Source organism: Macaca thibetana, chromosome 2, assembly GCF_024542745.1.
Source record: "Macaca thibetana thibetana isolate TM-01 chromosome 2, ASM2454274v1, whole genome shotgun sequence".
Lineage (NCBI taxonomy): Eukaryota > Metazoa > Chordata > Mammalia > Primates > Cercopithecidae > Macaca > Macaca thibetana.
In genome coordinates, this window is record NC_065579.1 from 24256546 (window position 1) to 24274119 (window position 17574).

The following is a 17574-nucleotide window of genomic DNA, read 5'->3' on the forward strand; positions in this document are numbered from 1 at the left end:
ATGGAACCTGAAAGACTAAAGGAGACCAGATCAGACAGGACCTTACATGCCTACTAAGCGATTCAGATTTTAATAGCTTTGCACTGTCTATAGGAGTGAAATGGGAAAGGTTCCCTTGTCCCCCTCGCAGGGTGTGCAATGGGGGTGTGGCTCACTTCTTCAGTGTCCTGCTGCTCAACCCTCTAGGGGAGCATACAGACAGGCAGGCTGTGAGGCTCCGACCCCACGGCAGTGTCTAGGGGCGAATGTTTACAGCTGAAGCCCAATGGGCATGTGTTACAGGATGTTCTTTTAGTTTAGCCGTCCATCGGCGGCTTCTGTTGACCAGCTCAATTAGACCCTGCCTTATGGCAAGGACAGAGGGCTTTCTGTATCCTGGGGTTCTCACCTTGGCATACCGGAAGAATAGGATCACATGTGGGCGTGGAGAATGAGTGCAAGGTTTTGTTGAGTGGAAGTAGCTCTCAGCAGATGGGGCAGCCAGAAGGGAAATGGTGTTCCCCTGGAGTCTGGCCGCTTGGTGGCCCAACTCTTCTCCAACTGCCCCAGCCAAACTGTGCGTCATTCTGCCGGTCGCTGGCCTGCTGGCGTCTCCCAGGGTGCTCCCACCCAGTGCATTCCTCTTGACGTCCAGCCACTTGTGTGTTCCTTCGCCCATGTGTTTCTCTTGGCGTCCAGCTTGTGTGTCTGTCTGCTAGGGTCTTGGGGTTTTTATAGGCACAGAATGGGGGCACAGCGGGCCAGGGTGGTCTTGGGAAATGCAACATTTGGGCATGAAAGGCAGGAGTTCCTGTCTTCACCTAGGTCTGCGGGCACAGGCCCGGGGATGGAGCCCTCGCCAGGGACCCGCCCTTCTCCTCCCAGCACTTCCCTGTCTCCCTTCCATATCAGGAGTGAGGTAACAGAAAACCAGTCACTGTCTTCAGAAATAGGTAACCCCAAACACTGAAAACATCAAACTATTCAGAAACAGGAAGCTACTTAGAGCCTTCAATAAGTGAAGCAGAGAGCCTAATTAAAGAGGCTATAGAGGTCTAACAACCTGGACAAGAGCACTGGCAATGGAAACAAAATTGTCTCTGGGGAAATCATAACTACTTTCACAGTAACAATCCTGAAGAGTTATCAATAAACCACAGATCCTCTGAAGGCATCAACACATACACAAATAAGCTGTCTGCACTCTAAGGAGCAGAAGGGAATGTAAACTGTCTCTTTCTGGCCTGTGCAGACTCCCCACGGTATTGTTAAACAGACATCCCAAGCATCATTCCAAGCATGGCTGTGCAGCATTTAGTGAAGTCATCATTTACTAAATAAATAAAATGTGACTTTACATATATCTCTCTATATATCCCTGTCTGTTTATATATTAACATTTCAAACAACAATCAAATCATGTACCTTCGTTTTAAAGAATGTTCACCATTAATTACATGCTTAATGGATTCATTTACTATTATATGCAATAGTTTAAATATAGTGTACATGCTATTTTAGATACTACCTAGTTTTATTTCAAGAAGTTAAAAAATAAGGCTTCACATTCTTTAACAACACCATTTCAATGTTTATGGCTTATAGCAAATAAAGGGGTAAGTATATGGGAAAGAAACACATTTAAGCAAAATGAACACTTTTAATTCACTTGATAGCTTGCGTGGGTTGTGCTTCTTGTAAGAGCCAGGACCCACAGCTTTAGACACAAGGCACATTCAACACCACATAAGCATGAGGTAAGATGAGTATCAAGATAAACTCACAGGAGAGCCACTTGAATACAGTCCATTTCTGGCTACTAATTGTACCTCTCCCAGAATTTTGTTAACTAAAGTCATGGTTAATGTTTGGCCATTTCAGTGTTTTGTTAATGTGTGCTTCCATTAACAATGAGTCCCACACAAAGCCACAAGGAAGCACACCAGCAAAAACATTGCTGAAAGGTAAAACCAGAGCGCTACAGATTTGTCTAGCCAAACAGCTAACTGAGTGAGGTGCAGTCACCAGCATCAAAGGAGCAGTAGTGGCAGCAGGGTCTCAACCCTACAGAAGCCTGAGTGGGTCAGAACGTCCATCTTTATCTAGCCAAGGTGAAAGCATCCAGACGCCAAAGGCAGACAGCTGTGAGAGCAAGCTGGCAGCAAAGGGCCGAGCTCTGAATTTCAGTCTGGTAGAGCAAAATGATTTTCTCCTTCAGCAATGTCAGAAGAACCATCCCTTACTTCAAGACATCCTTACACATCTGCTGTGTGCAAAACCCGCACACAGGCCCTGGTTCTGAACTGCTTCTTCAAAGCCAAGTAAATGAAAATTTCAGTGGCCCCAGCAGTTGGGACTGTTAGGCATGAAATAATGAGAGTATGAAATAAAATAAATCCTAATGTGCTTCATAATAATATAATAAACCAATAAAAATACCTATTCAGACTTAGTATTTGTTCAACATTATGCTAGGTACCAAAGAATTTTGCCTGCTGGATGGGCAGGTTGAGGCCAAATCATTAAGGGCTTTAAAAACCAGGGAAGGCAGTTTACCCTTAATGAACTGGGTAAGGCAAAGTCACAGCAGGTTCTTCAATACCATTTTGGAGAGAATATCCCCGTTTTGCATTAGAGGAAACCAAGGCCCAGAGACTTTAAGTAATTAACCTTAACCTAAGGTCATTCAGCTACTAACTGGCAAAGACTGGACTCAAATCTCTGTATTACAAAGGCCATTCCATTTGCTATGGCATGGCCAAATGTTGTTCGGGTGCGTGAAGCTGCATTTGGGCTAATGTTTCTGGATGAAGAGCCTGGTAAGTGGACACTGGTAAGAGATAGATATGGGTCATCCACGTGGATATCAAAGTCACAAGGGTGGGAGCAGATAATATGGACAGTCACGAGGCATGTGCTCAGGTGGAGAGTGAGGAGTAGTAGCATTGGAGATGGAGGAAAATTTCCATGCCTCATAGCTCCCTTAAGGAGTAAAAGAAAGCAAGAATTTAACGAGAGTGAAAGAACAGCTGCAGGCACATTACTCTCTGGGAAGATGAAAAGTAGGTCAAGGATTAAACATCACTTCCTCTCAACCAGCTTCCATGGGCAGAGCAGAAGGATCTGGCCTCAGGCAAAGGCAGGCTGAACTAGAGCCGGCACCAGGTATTGTTTGGCCAGGAGTGTTGAGTGAGGTAACTGGTAGTAAGTTTAGACTAGCAATCAGTTCCATTTAATGAATATGGCAAAATTCTACTAAGATACACAAAAATGATAATTAAAAAAAAAATTAATGCCTTCTCTCACAAAACTACCAGCCAAATTGGGGGTAGGGGAGTATCCAACAATAAATGATTAAAATACGAGGTATTTAATATGAGGTAAACTGTTACAGATGAAATTAAGTGAGGGTGGCTTAGAAATGGGCCCAATATAAAAATTTCCTATGGGCAACCCCCCTCTCCCTCACATGTACGCAGATAGCACACCAGCTTTCAAGCTCCCTTTTACTTGTGAGAAAGTGGGGAGGAGGGAGGACAAGTATTAAGGCAAGTTTCTCAAAAACGAACAGCTTCAGTGCTGCAGGTCAGTTGTTCTTACACACGAGTGGTAAGAATAAGGGGAAAGCATTACATTTTTTTCATAAATTGTAATTTATTCAATATAAAGGTTTGTCTTTCATTCTCATAAAATTCCTGGCTGGGCACAGTGGGTCATTCCTGTAATCCTAGCACTTTAGGAGGCCGAGGTGGGCGGATCATCTGAGGTCAGGAGTTCAAGACCAGACTGACCAACATGGCGAAATCCCACCTCTATAAAAAATACAAAAATTAGCTGGGCGTGGTGGTGCACGCCTGTAATCCCAGCTACTCGGGAGACTGAGGCAGGAGAACTGCTTGAACTCAGGAGGCAGAGGTTGCAGTGGGCCGAGATCGTGCCATTGCACTCCAGCCTGGATGACAGAGCGAGATTCCATCTCAAAAAATAATAATAATAAAAATAAACTTCTTCATATTTTGTGATTAAAAAGTATCCTCCCTTTTATAAAATGTTGACAGTAAACAATGACTTTTTTTCAATGTCTTTGCAAAAAAAATTAGTAGCCCTATGTCTGCCCTCTGCATTGAAATCCAGAATTTACACTGTAGGTAACAGCTTCTATAGCCCCAAGTGGTATCTGCCACAGAGCCTTCGCAGGGAAAGGGCCTGAGGTTTAACTAGCCCAGTACCTCTCAACTGTCCTCAGGCTCCCAGCCTCTTAAGAAAGACTAGCTAAGGTCAGCCAGGCCAACATGGTGAAACCCCGTCTCTAATAAAAATACAAAAATTAGCCAGGCATGGTGGCAGGCGCCTGTAGTCCCAGCTACTCGGGAGGCTGAGGCAGGAGAATGGTGTGAACCCGGGAGGCAGAGCTTGCAGTGAGCTGAGATCGCACCACTGCACTCCAGCCTGGGCAACAGCGAGACTCTGTCTCAAAACAAAAACAAAACAAAACAAAAAGACTAGCTAAGGTCATTGCTACCATTTTATAGCCTACTGGCACCTCTGTCACTCAGACTCATTCCTGAGGAGCACACGCTGGGAACCATTTCCATAAGCACAAACGGTTCACAAAGAGGCAGAGCACAACAGCTCTTGGAGCTGCCCACAGACAGCTTCCAAACCACAAGCGAGTCCTATCTCACCAGGCTGACACCACACCAATGAGACAAATCCTTCACAAGTGGCAGGAGAAGTGAAACTTCTGTGTGTCAAACTATTTCCTAAATAAATTCAGTGTAACGTGACTTGACAGGCATACATCTCCAGTCTGACAGGCAATCCAAAAGTGTACGTTTTGGAAAATAACATCTTAAAGTACTGAATGTGTTCTTTATAAGGACTTCTCAGTTGTCTTGATATTCCTTGCTCCCTCAACTTCTGTTCTCCCCACATGAAAATTTCTATTTTCACTCCTCTCTTCTCCTTTCGTTTCACAAAAATGTGTGCTTCTTTCTAAGATTAACATGTGGTCTTTACCTAATTCCTCTTTTACTTCATCAGTGAATAGAACACTTGGCTACAAAAAGTTCAAACTTTCCCAAGCAGAAAGAAAGAAAAAAAAAAAAAACCCCACCAGACTCTAAAACATACTCCTAAACACCTCTACCCCTCCAGGCTGCTGGGCCAGCTTTCCCCTGCCCTTCAGTGCCAATTTCCTGATGCTTCCAAATACACACAAACCCCTCTACACGCGATTCAGTCCTACTTTACCTCAACATTCCACAGTAAACTAGTCTCAAAGGTCGCCAAAGACCTGCCAGGCTCAAATAAAGACTTGCCAGGCTCAAATAAATGGCATTTCTCATTCTCTCTCTTTTTTTTTTTTTTTTTTTTTAAGAGAGAGTCTAGCTCTGTCACCCAGGCCGGAGTGCAGTGTTGTGATCATAGCGCACTGCAACCTCAAAATCCAGGACTTAACTGATCCTCCTGCCTCAGCCTGCCAAAGTGCTAGGATTATAGAGGTGAGCGGCTGCACTCAACTCCATTTTTTTCATCAGCCTTTTTGTCAAGGACTGATGAGCCCAGCCTTCTGGAAACATTCTTGATAATCGCGACATTAATTTTCTGATTCCCCTCTAACCTCTGAACTCCCCTCTCACTTTTCTAAAGCCCTTTCTTTTCCTGCTAATCTGTCAGGGCCCAGAAACAAATCCAACAGGAGTTCCCATTGGAGTGGTATGAAAAGAGAGATGCATTTCAGGGAAGGGTTTAGATATGTGAGGTCCAGAATGGCTTTACTAAGGACTATTTCATCAATGGGTGATGAAAGGGAGAAAGCAAAGTCACAATCCGATGCGAATTTAGAAGAAAATCTTAGCTTGTTGATTTAACAGTTGTTGGTCCTTGGCAATGTACTAGGAAAATAATGCCTTACTACAAAGCAATGACTTCCAAACCATACTCTAGATGGGGAGAGAAGCATAATGTTTTAAATGTCTGTCTTCCCTGAAATCTGTTTTGAGAAAGGGTTAACACTGCTTTTTAAAGCTTTAAAAGTACACTTAACATTATGATATAAGAAACCACGGCTGGGCTCACGCCTGTAATCCCAGCACTCTGGGAGGCCGAGGTGGGTGGATCACAAGGTCAGGAGTTTGAGACCAGTCTGGCCAATATGGTGAAACTCCGTCTCTACTAAAAATACAAAAAAAATTAGCAAGGCCTGGGGGTACCCGCCTGTAATCCCAGCTACTTGGGAGGCTGAGGCAGGAGAATTGCTTGAACCCAGGAGGTGGAGGTTGCAGTGAGCTGAGATCGCGCCACTGCACTCCAGCCTGGGCTACAGAGTGAGACTCTGTCTCAAAAAAAAAGAAAAGAAAAACCACAAAGGGAACTTAAAAAATCTGAACAGCATGCAAATTCCAGTTCAGTCCTCAGTTTCCTCATCTGGAAAATATGGCTAATGCTATCCTACATACCACACCTCACTGAACTGAACCTTGAAGGAAATAAGCTATGTAAGTGCCTTTAAGCCCTAAAGCACTATTTCTTTATTTTTATTTTTTATTTTTATTTTTTTGAGACTGAGTCTTGCTCTGTCACCCCAGGCTGGAGTGCAGTGGCGCCATCTCGGCTCACTGCAAGCTCTGCCTCCCAGGTTCACGCCATTCTCCTGCCTCAGCCTCCAGAGTAGCTGGGACTACAGGCACCCAACCACCATGCCCAGCTAATTTTTTTGTATTTTTAGTAGAGACAGGGTTTCACCATGTTAGCCAGGATGGTCTCGATCTCCTGACCTCGTGATCCGCCTGCCTCAGCCTCCCAAAGTGCTGGGATTACAGGCGTAAGCCAGCGCACCCGGTCTAAAGCACTATTTCTATGCATACAATTATTTTTAAGGAACAAGTACTAACTCTTCCAAAGAAATAATGACTGCTTAACTACATATTAATAACGGCTGTCACAAAAATCTAAAGCTATATTTTTAGCCGGGCGCGGTGGCTCAAGCCTGTAATCCCAGCACTTTGGGAGGCCGAGACGGGCGGATCACGAGGTCAGGAGATCGAGACCATCCTGGCTAACACGGTGAAACCCCGTCTCTACTAAAAAATACAAAAAACTAGCCGGGCGAGGTGGCGGGCGTCTGTAGTCCCAGCTACTTGGGAGGCTGAGGCAGGAGAATGGCGTGAACCCGGGAGGTGGAGCTTGCAGTGAGCCGAGATCCGGCCACTGCACTCCAGCCTGGGCGACAGAGCAAGACTCCATCTCAAAAAAAATAATAATAAAAAAAAAATTAAAAAATAAAGCTATATTTTTGCTTTCCAATAATCAACAGTCTTTTCACTTTAAAGATTAAAATTAACATAGTAAAATCCCATATAACTAATGAAGGTATTATAATGAAATGAAACAATATGAAAATTAACATAGCAAGATATACTAATTTAATAAAATTGAAAAATTAAAACATAAATTAGTAAGAATAGTGGAAGTGTTTACTAGAGAAGGTTGCATATTTGTGTCCCTTAGTTAACCAAATAAGAAGGAAGAAGACACTTTTGAGATCTACCTATTTAAACCCAAAGATGGCTTTTAATATGTTTTAATTTCACCACTACATAATGAACTCTACATTTTTGGATTAAACACATCCCTAAAACGAGTTGAATCTGTAAGTTGAAAATTATTTCTCATTTTAATTCAAAGATACTGTCTCTCACAAAATAATTACAGTTCTAAAGTAATAAAAAATTACACTTGAGAATCCTAACCTATCAGTGGACAATCTGCATTCACAATCTAACTTTTGAAGCCTCTATATGCACTGAATTCTCCCCCAAATTCCAACAAGTTGGTCAAGTGAATAATTAATCCATATATTCATTAAAAGTAGACATTTAAAGATATGCTTCTCAGTGAATTCTCATGTAACCGTAGGACTTAAATTCAGTCTTCCACAAAGCAGTATCATAATCCTAGGTACTTAACAGAATTTTGTAGCTTTTGTAAAAGCCACAAGGAGCTGCTACTTACAATAGCACAAACAAAAGTTACTGTCCTCTTACTGTCTATTAATAAGACAGAGCCTAATGTATTTGTAACTCCTACATATTAAAAATTTATTCAAGAAGACTAATAGCTTACTAGTTAGGGCTTTTTCTGTTACAAGTGTAGATACCTAACTCAAAAGAGCCTGGGCCAAAAGATAAACTGATTGGCCCACATAATCAAAAAGGCCATGAGAGAGCTTCAGGCCAAGGATGGACCCAAAGGGATAGACAGCGTCATTAACAGTTTCTCACTAACCCCTCAATTTTGGGTTGACTTCATTTTGAGACTGGCTATCCACATAGGATAGCTTGGAAAAGATAATATACCTCAGGAAAAGAGGTAAGCTTTAAAAACATCCCTCCTGAATACTGTGGTATATCTCTCATCAGTTCAGATTAGGTCAAATACCCTCTCTGAACCAATCACTGTGGGTAGAAGGACAAGCTTTTTTTTTTTTTTTTTTTTTTTTTTGAGATTGAGTCTCTCTCTGTTGCCCAGGTGTGATTTTGGCTCACTGCAACCTCTGCCTCTCCGGTTCCAGTGATTCTCCTCCCTCCGCCTCCCGCGTAGCTAGGACTTACAGGCATGCGCTACCACACCAGGCTAATTTTTCTATTTTTAGTAGACACGGGGTTTCGCCATGTTGGCCAGACTGGTCTCAAACTCATGACCTCAGGTGATCCACCCACCTTGGCCTCCTAAAGTGCTGGGATTACAGGCATGAATCACCATGCCTGGCCAAGATAAAGCATTCTGATGGGCTGGGCTTGGGTCATGTATCACCACTGGAGGGTAGAAGAAGACCCACTTGAACCACGTGGATGAAATGAATTATTATAAAATGAGGAGTGTTGGTACCCCAGGGGGATGTTAGGTGAACAAATAACATATGACCACCACAGATGGTCACTGGGGGTGGTATCCCTGAAAAACCACCACCAGGAATTTTTAAGTACTGGCAGACTACCAAATGCAAAACCTGCATAAAGCAAGACTATAGGTGTACATGGAGTTATTTTCACCAATTCACTCACTACCAAGAAACAGGTTAAGAGGGACAAGTGCCTCCTCTCCCCTCCAACTCTCCTATATGCATTTAAAGACTGAATTGTGAACAGAAATGAAGAGACCTAAATTTAACAGCTAACACCATAAAACTTCTTAAAAAAAAATTTTAAAAACCACAGAAGAAAAATCTTTGTAATCTTTGGGTAGGGAGATTTCTGAGGAGACGAAAGCATGAATCACACAAGAAAAAACTGATAATTGGGCTTCATCAAAATTAAAATGTTTGGCTCTTAGACACTAATGATAAACCCACAGCCAACATCATACTTAATGGTGATGACAAATTGCTTTCCAATGACTAAGATGAGGAACAAGACAAACATGTCCACCCTCACTACTACTTATTTTATTTTTATTTTTTTTTCAGAGCAAAAGAACTTGATACCCTTACTACTTCTATTCAATATTTTACTGGAAGTTGTAGCCAGGTGAATTACAGCAAGAAAAAGAAATAAGGCAGCCGGGCATGGTGGCTCACACCTGTAATCCCAGCACTTTGGGAGGCCAAGGTGGGCGGATCACCTGAGGTTGGGAGTTCGAGCCCAGCCTGACCAACATGGAGAAACCCCATTTCTACTAAAAAAAACAAACAAAACAACAAAATTAGCCGGGGTGGTTCCGCATGCCTGTAATCCCAGCTACTCGGGAGGCTGAGGCAGGAGAATCACTTGAACCCAGGAGGCGGAGGTTGTGGTGAGCCGAGATCATGCCACTGCACTGGTAACAAGAGTGAAACTCCATAAAAAAAAAAACAAAACAAAAAATGAAATAAGGGTGGGCATGGTGGCTCATGCCTAATAATCCTAGCACTCTGGGAGGCCAAGGTGGGAGGATCACTTGAACCCAGGAGTTCCTGACCAGCCTGGGCAACATGGTGAGACCCCTGCTCTACAAAAATACAAAAAACCAGCTGGGTGTGCTGGGTGCAGTGGCATGTGCCTGTAAGTCCCAGCTACTGGGGAGGCTGAAGTGGGAGGACTGCTTGAGCCCAGAAGGTCATGGCTGCACTGAGCCGAGACTGCACCACTGCACTCCAGCCTGGATGACAAAGTGAGACCCTGTCTCAAAGAAAGAAAAAAGAGAAATAAAAAGTATTCAGATTGGAAAAGAAGTAGCATGATCTGTAATTGCAGATGACATAATCTTGTAGAGAGAAAACTCAAATCCACTAAAAAAGCCCTTAGGACCAATAAACAAGCTGAACAAAGCTGTAGGATACAAAATTAATATACAAAACCAACCATCTCTATATACTACCAGTGAGTAATCAGAAAATGTAATTTTTAAAAATTCAGTTTATAATAGTATCTGAGTAAAATACATAGGAATAAATGTAACAAAAGAAGTGTAAAATATGTACACTGCAAACTAAAAACCATCGAAATAAATTATGGGAAATATAAATAACTGAAAAGACATTTAATGTTCATGAATCATATGTTAGTCCATTTTGTGTTGCTATAAAGGAGTATCTGAGGCTAGGTAATTTGTAAAGAAAAAAGGTTTATTTAGCTCATGGTTCTCCAGGTTGTACAAGAAGCATAGTGCCAGCATCTGCTTTTGGTGAGGCTTCAGGAAGCTTCCACTCATGGCAGAAGATGAAGGGAGAGCAAGCATGTGACATGACAGGAGAAGGAGCATGAGAAAGCAGGGAGGTCCCAGACATTGTTTAAAGCAATGAGATCTTGCATGAACAAAGCAAGTAAAAACTCACTCATTACTGTCAGAGCAGCACCAAGCCACATATGAAGGCTCTGTCCCTTTGACCCAAACACCTCCTCCCAGGCCGCACCTCCAAAAGCTGGGGGATCACATTTCAACACAGGATTTGGAGGGGACCAACATCCAAACTGTACAGATCTGAATTTTAATTATTTTTATTTTTTAGAGACAGGGTCTGTGTCACCCAGGCTGAAGTGCAGTGGTGCAATCACTGCAGCCTCGAACTCCTGGGATCAACTCATTTTCCCATCTCAGCCTCTTGACTGGCTGGCAGTACAGATGTGTACCACCATGGCTGGCTTATTTTATTTTTTATAGAGAAGAGGGTCTCATTTTGTTAATCAAGCTCGTCTCAAACTCCTGGCCTCAACTGATCTTTCCACCTTGGCCTCTCAAAGTGCTGGGAATAAAATAGGCATGAGCCACTGTACCCAGCCTAAAATTAATATGGGAATATTTCTCAAACTGGTATACAGGTTCAACATAAACCCTGTAAAAACCCCAGCTGGACAGTTTGTTTAAAAAGAAAAAAAAAAGAAAGAAATTGACAAGTAGATTCTAAAATTCACACAGAAATGCAAGAAACATAGAATAGTCAAACAATCTTTAAAAAGAATGAAGCTAGAGGACTTCCTTCTCAATTTCAAAACTTACTATGAAGCCACAGAAATTAAGACACTGTAGTACCAGCTAAAGGATAGATACAAGGATCAATGGAAACTAATTAAGAGCCCAGAAATAAACTCTTACATTTACAGGTCAGTTGATTTTTGATAAGAGTGCCAAATCAGCTCAATGGAGACAGAATAGTCTTTTTACCAAATGGTGTTGGGAACAAAAGAATAGCCACAAGCAAAAAAATGAAACTGAACCCTTCTTCACACCACATACAAAAATTAACCCAAAATGGATTACTGATCCAAATGGAAAAACTAAAAGTATAAAACTCTTAGAAGAAAATACAGGAATAGGCTGGGCATGGTGGCTCATGCCTATAATCCCAGCACTTTGGCAGGCTGAGGCAGATAAACTGCTTGGGTCCAGGAATTCAAGACCAATCTGGGCAACATGGCAAAATCCCGTCTCCAAAAAAAAAAAAAAAAAAAAAAAAAATTCACTGGGTGTGGTGGCGCACATCTGTAGTCCCCGCTACTGGAAAGGTTGAGGTGGGAGGATTGCTTGAGCCTGAGGCTGCAGTGAGCCATGATCATGCCACAGCTCCCGCCTGGGTGACAGAAAGAGACCCTATCTCCAAAAAAAAAAAAAAAACCCAAACCAAAAAACAATCAGGTGTGCCGGATGCAGTGGGGCATGCCTGTAGTCCCAGCTACTTGGTCAAGGCTGCAGTGAGCTAGGATGTTACCACTGCTCCAGTGACTGAACAAGACCCTGGCTCAAAAAAAAAAAAGAGTAGATAATGGTTTCTTAAATACAATTCCAAAAGCACATGCAACAGAAGAAAAAATAGGTAAACTAGACTTCACTGAAACCACAAACTTTTATACTGCAAGCAATACCATCAAGAAAATAAAAAGACAACCCACAGACTGGGTAGAAAACACTTGTAAATCATGTATCTAATAAAGGACTTTTATCTGGAATAAAAATAATTTTTAATGGCCAGGCACAGTGGCTCACATGTGTAATCCCAGCACTCTGGGAGGCTGAGGCAGGTGAATCACTTGAGGCCAGGAGTTCAATACCAGCCTGGGCAATATAGTGAAATCTTGTCTTAAGAGATTGATAGATTAGATAGATAAATAAGAACTTTTAAAGTTCAGCCATCAAAAGACAGCCTGAGTGTTATTAATAAAACAGGCAGAGGATCTAAAATAGACATTTTTCCAATGAGAATATGCCAATTTTGATCCAATGAAGATACCCAATAATCACATGAAAAAGATGCTCAACATCATTTGCTATCAGAAAAATACAAATGTCATTTTTAAAAAATGAAAATCAAAGACACACCATTGTGGAAGACAGTGTGACAATTCCTCAAGGATCTAGAGCCAGAAATATCATTTGACCCAGCAATCCCATTACTAGGTATATACCCAAAGGATTATAAATAATTCTGCTATAAAGACACTGCACACATATGTTTACTGCAGCACTATTTACAATACCAAAGGCTTGGAACCAACCCAAAATCCCATCAATGATAGACTGGATAAGGAAAACATAGCACATATACTCCATGGAATACTATGCAGCCATAAAAAGAATCAGTTCATGTTCTTTGCAGGAACATGTATGAAGCTGGAAACCATCATCCTCTGCAAACTAACACAGGAACAGAAAACCAAACACCACATATTCTCACTAATAAGTGGGAGATGAGCAATGAGAACACACGGACAGAGGGAGGGGAACATCACACACCAGGGCCTGTCAGGGGATGAGGGGTAAGGGGAGGGAGAGCATTAGGACAAATACCTAATGTATGTGGGGCTTAAAACCTAGTTGACAGGTATGAACCTGTCAACTCAGGTGCCAGCAAACCACCATGGCACATGTATACCTATGCAACAAACCTGCACGTTCTGCACATGTATCCCAGAACTTAAAGTAAAAATTTTTTAAAAATAAAATTTTTAAAAAGAAAGAAAATCAAAGACACAATGAAACAACACTTCACACTCACTAGGCTAACTACAATAAGAAACATGGATAATAGCAAGATAGGAACTGGCTAGATGGGAATGCAAAATAATGCACTTAGGAAAACAGGTTTGCAGCTCCTCAAAATGTTAAACACAATCATCATCATTTGACCCAGCAAAACCACTTTCAGGTTCCTAAAAAAATAAAATAAAATATAGCCATGAAAAAACTTGCACATGCATATTCATGACAACATTATTTTAACAGCCGAAGGTGGAAACAACCGAATGTCCACCATTTGGATAAACAAAATGTGGTATATCCCTACAAGTAAATATGTATTATTCAACCATAAAAAGAAATTAAGTACCAATATTAAGTACACAACATAGATGAACCTTGAGAACACTGTACTAAGTGAAAGAAGGCACTCACTAAAGACCACATGAACTCATGGTCTTCACTGCTTATTAGGCCCCCTTGGCTTACCAACACCTCTCCCTCTTTGGTTCCAGTTAGGACTTTCTTGCTAATGCTATCCCCTCTTCCTTTCTTAGATGTCCTCCCTTTTGGCCTCCTGTTTAAATTCTTTCCTAATCTCTCATATTCTTCTATGAAGTTTTCCCCAACCAAACCACTTGATTTCTCCCATATCTGAACTGTCAAGGTACTTACTGATTGTATCACATTATGTGGGCATTTAAATATATTGTCTCATTTTTTTCTAAAGTTTTGATTATCTTCCTCCAAGCTGATTAAGCATAAGGTGTATTTGGGCAAGAGAACGTTATGGAAACTAACATTTACTAAGTACCTGCTTCCTGCTTAAAGGTTTTGTTTTTTTGTTTGTTTGTTTGTTTTTTTGAGACAGAGTCTCACTCTGCTACCCAGGCTGGAGTGCAGGGGCACGATCTCAGCTCACTGCAACCTCCATCTTCTGAATTCAGGTGATTCTCTTGCCTCAGCCTCCCAAGAAGGTGGGATTATAGGCACGTGGCCACCACACCGGGCTAATTTTTGTATTTTTAGTAGAGACAAGGTTTCATCATGTTGACCAGGCTGGTCTCATACTCCTGACCTCAAGTGATCCATCCACCTTGGCCTCCCAAAGTGCTGAGATTACAGGCATCAGCTATCACCCCCAGCCTAGATATTTAATATATGTTTTTCCTTAAAGCAAGTTACTTTAAACTCTGAGTCTGACTTTCTTCACTTGTAAATAAGGAAATTACTGCACAGGTTTATTGTGAAAACAGCGGGGAAAGTCCAAGATACCTAGAGTTAAAAAACCAAGGTACAGAACAGTGTTTATAGCAAGTTACCACTTGTGTTTATTTAAAAAAGGAGGTAGGGGAAAGGGGTGTGTGTGGGCACACATGCGCAGGGATGCATGCGTGTACTATTATAGATAAAGTATACCTAAAGTAACTCACACAGGATGCACAAGAAACTGGTAACAGCTATTGCCTTTGGAGCTGGAAATGGGAAAGCTTACTTTTTCTATATACCCTTTTCTACTGTTTGAGTTGTCTATCATGTGCATTATTTCCAAACAACAATTTTAAGGCCGGGCGCGGTGGCTCACACCTGTAATCCCAGCACTTTGGGAGGCCGAGGCGGGTGGACCATGAGGTCAGGAGATCCAGACCATCCTGGCTAACACGGTGAAACCCTGTCTCTACTAAAAAATAGAAAAAATTAGCCAGGTATGGTGGCAGGCGCCTGAAGTCCCAGCTACTTGGGAGGTTGAGGCAGGAGAACGATGTGAACCCGGGAGGGGGAGCTTGCAATGAGCCGATATCTCACCACTGCACTCCAGCCTGGGTGACAGACTGAGACTCCATCTCAAAAAAAATAAAAATAAAAAAAATTTAAAAAGTACACGTACACACACAGATATGAAATATATTTTTAAAAATATTAATACCACAGGGTATTTCTACCTTTAAGGGTGTAAAAATAAGCTTCATTTCAGTCATAGTTTTCATACTAATGTTTCACCTTTTTTCTTTGAAAATGCTCATTTCACTACGTTCTACTGATGTCATGACATTAATGGATGTCTTCTTTTCATCTAGGAAGTTAAAAGACTGATCCACCCTTTATATTAAAAGTACTATATGTGACTGGTATATAAGACCACTACAAGTCCTGGTTTGCCCAAGACAATCTTGGTTTATGCCTACTGCCCTGATGTAATGATATTATACTAATTATATTAGTAATTACATAATTGTCCTACTGATGAACCAAAGGGAAAAGAAGTCTATTCTTATAACATCAAAGACCATTCCATCAAATTTAGGGATAAAGTATATTCTTTTGTATAATGAATTCCTCTTTTGTGAGTTTCAAGAATTAGCTTATTATCTTCTTAAAACGTGTAATAACATGATTAACATATTGACCTTGCATGGCCTACCTGGCCCCTGCTCTTAGAATATTTCAAGATAGCAGCTATTCATCTTGATAAATCGATTTAAAAAGGAAAAAAAAAGTAGCTAAACACCTAGCTATGGTTACTACAGGCAGTTAAAAAAAAGACTGTTTCTCTAGGTCCCATCTTTAACAATTCCATCTCAAATGGTATACTCCAAGACTTATTAAATACAGCTTAAACATTCCATTTTCCATCTCTATTACCCATTTTTTTTTTGGATGAGATGGAGTCTCACTCTGTCGCTCAGGCTGGAGTGCAGTGGCATGATCTCAGCTCAATGCAGCCTCTGCCCCCTGGGTTCAAGTGATTGTCGGGCCTCAGCCTCCCGAGTAGCTGGGACCATAGGCATGCGCCACCATGCCCAGATAAATTTTATATTTTTAGTAGAGATGGGGTTTCACCATGTTGACCAGCTGGTTTCAAACCCCTGACCTCAGGTGATCTGCCCGCCTCGGCCTCCCAAAGTGCTGGGATTACAGGTGCAAGCCACCGCACCAGGCCCCATTCTTTTTTTTTTTTTTTTTTTTTAAGAGACTGGGGCCTTGCTATGTTGCCCAGGCTGACCTCAAACTCCTAGCCTCAAGCGATCCTCTCACCTCAAGCCCCCCAAGTAGCTAGGACTACAGGAATGGGCCACTGCACCCAGCTCCATTACCCACTCTTGAATAGGCTTAAAAGCAATTTAAAAAACCAAATGTTTCAACATTAGATTTACCTTAGACATTTAATTATCCCTTCCTGACCATTAAGAACTATGGTTTCTTTCTCTCACAGGTACTGAAAATTCATGTTACTGACATAAGAATTTTCCCCAAATAATACAGAGAATGACAGTTAACTATCAGATAAACTAGGGTACTGGTTTGAAAACCTTAGTTGCCTAAGGAGCAAGAGTTGGCAAACTATGACTCACTCGGGCCAAATCAGGCCCTCAACCTGTTTCTGTTTGGTCTACTAGCTAAGAATGGTTTTTACATTTTTAAGTGATTTAAAAAATCTAAAGAAAACTAGTATTTTATGACATGTGAAAACTATTAAGAATACATTTTATATTGAATTATCAAGTTGAAATCAGTGTCCATAATAAAGTTGTATTGGAACACAACCACATTTTTTTCATTTATGAATTGTATATGGCTGCTTCTGTACTATGGGTAGAGTTGAACGGTTCTAACAGAGATCAAATGGCCTATGACGCCTAGAATACTTACCACTTGGACTTCCGCTAAATAACTTTGCCAACCTCCATTCTAGAGAGGTTTTGTTTAAAAAAAAATTACATACACACACACACACACACAGAGAGAGACAGAGAGAGAGAGAGACAGAGAGAGACAGAGACAGAGAGAGAGACAGAAAGAACCAAAACAGTGGGGAGACGGAAAAAAGAGGAATTTCCATTTTTAACAACTGCCTCAAGTAATTCTGATATAGACAATATATTCAGAAAACACGGATCTGCACTCTACTCCTCTATACGCTTAGAAAAAGAGAATTGTCATGTGGCTTACAAACTTCATTGCTAAATAAAATGAGGGCAACTTGGTAAACAGAGGCTTGCTTTCTTCTATCAAGACAGTATATATGTGCATAGCCAATTCAGCCTCATCACTCCTGAAGAGTGGGCAATGCATTTCGCCAGACACTCAGATCTTGAGGTAAAAAGAAGAAAATATCCTGTCCATTAAGAAGAAAATTTTAATTTCATATAAATTTTGCTTTAG

At 41.4% G+C, this 17574-nt stretch overlaps 1 protein-coding gene across 3 annotated transcripts in view; it reads right to left on the bottom strand.

Moving 5' to 3' along the window:
- The window catches only part of UBE2E1 (ubiquitin conjugating enzyme E2 E1), an 85016-nt gene that overhangs the window by 26870 nt on the left and 40572 nt on the right, over positions 1–17574 (bottom strand). The window lies entirely within an intron of this gene.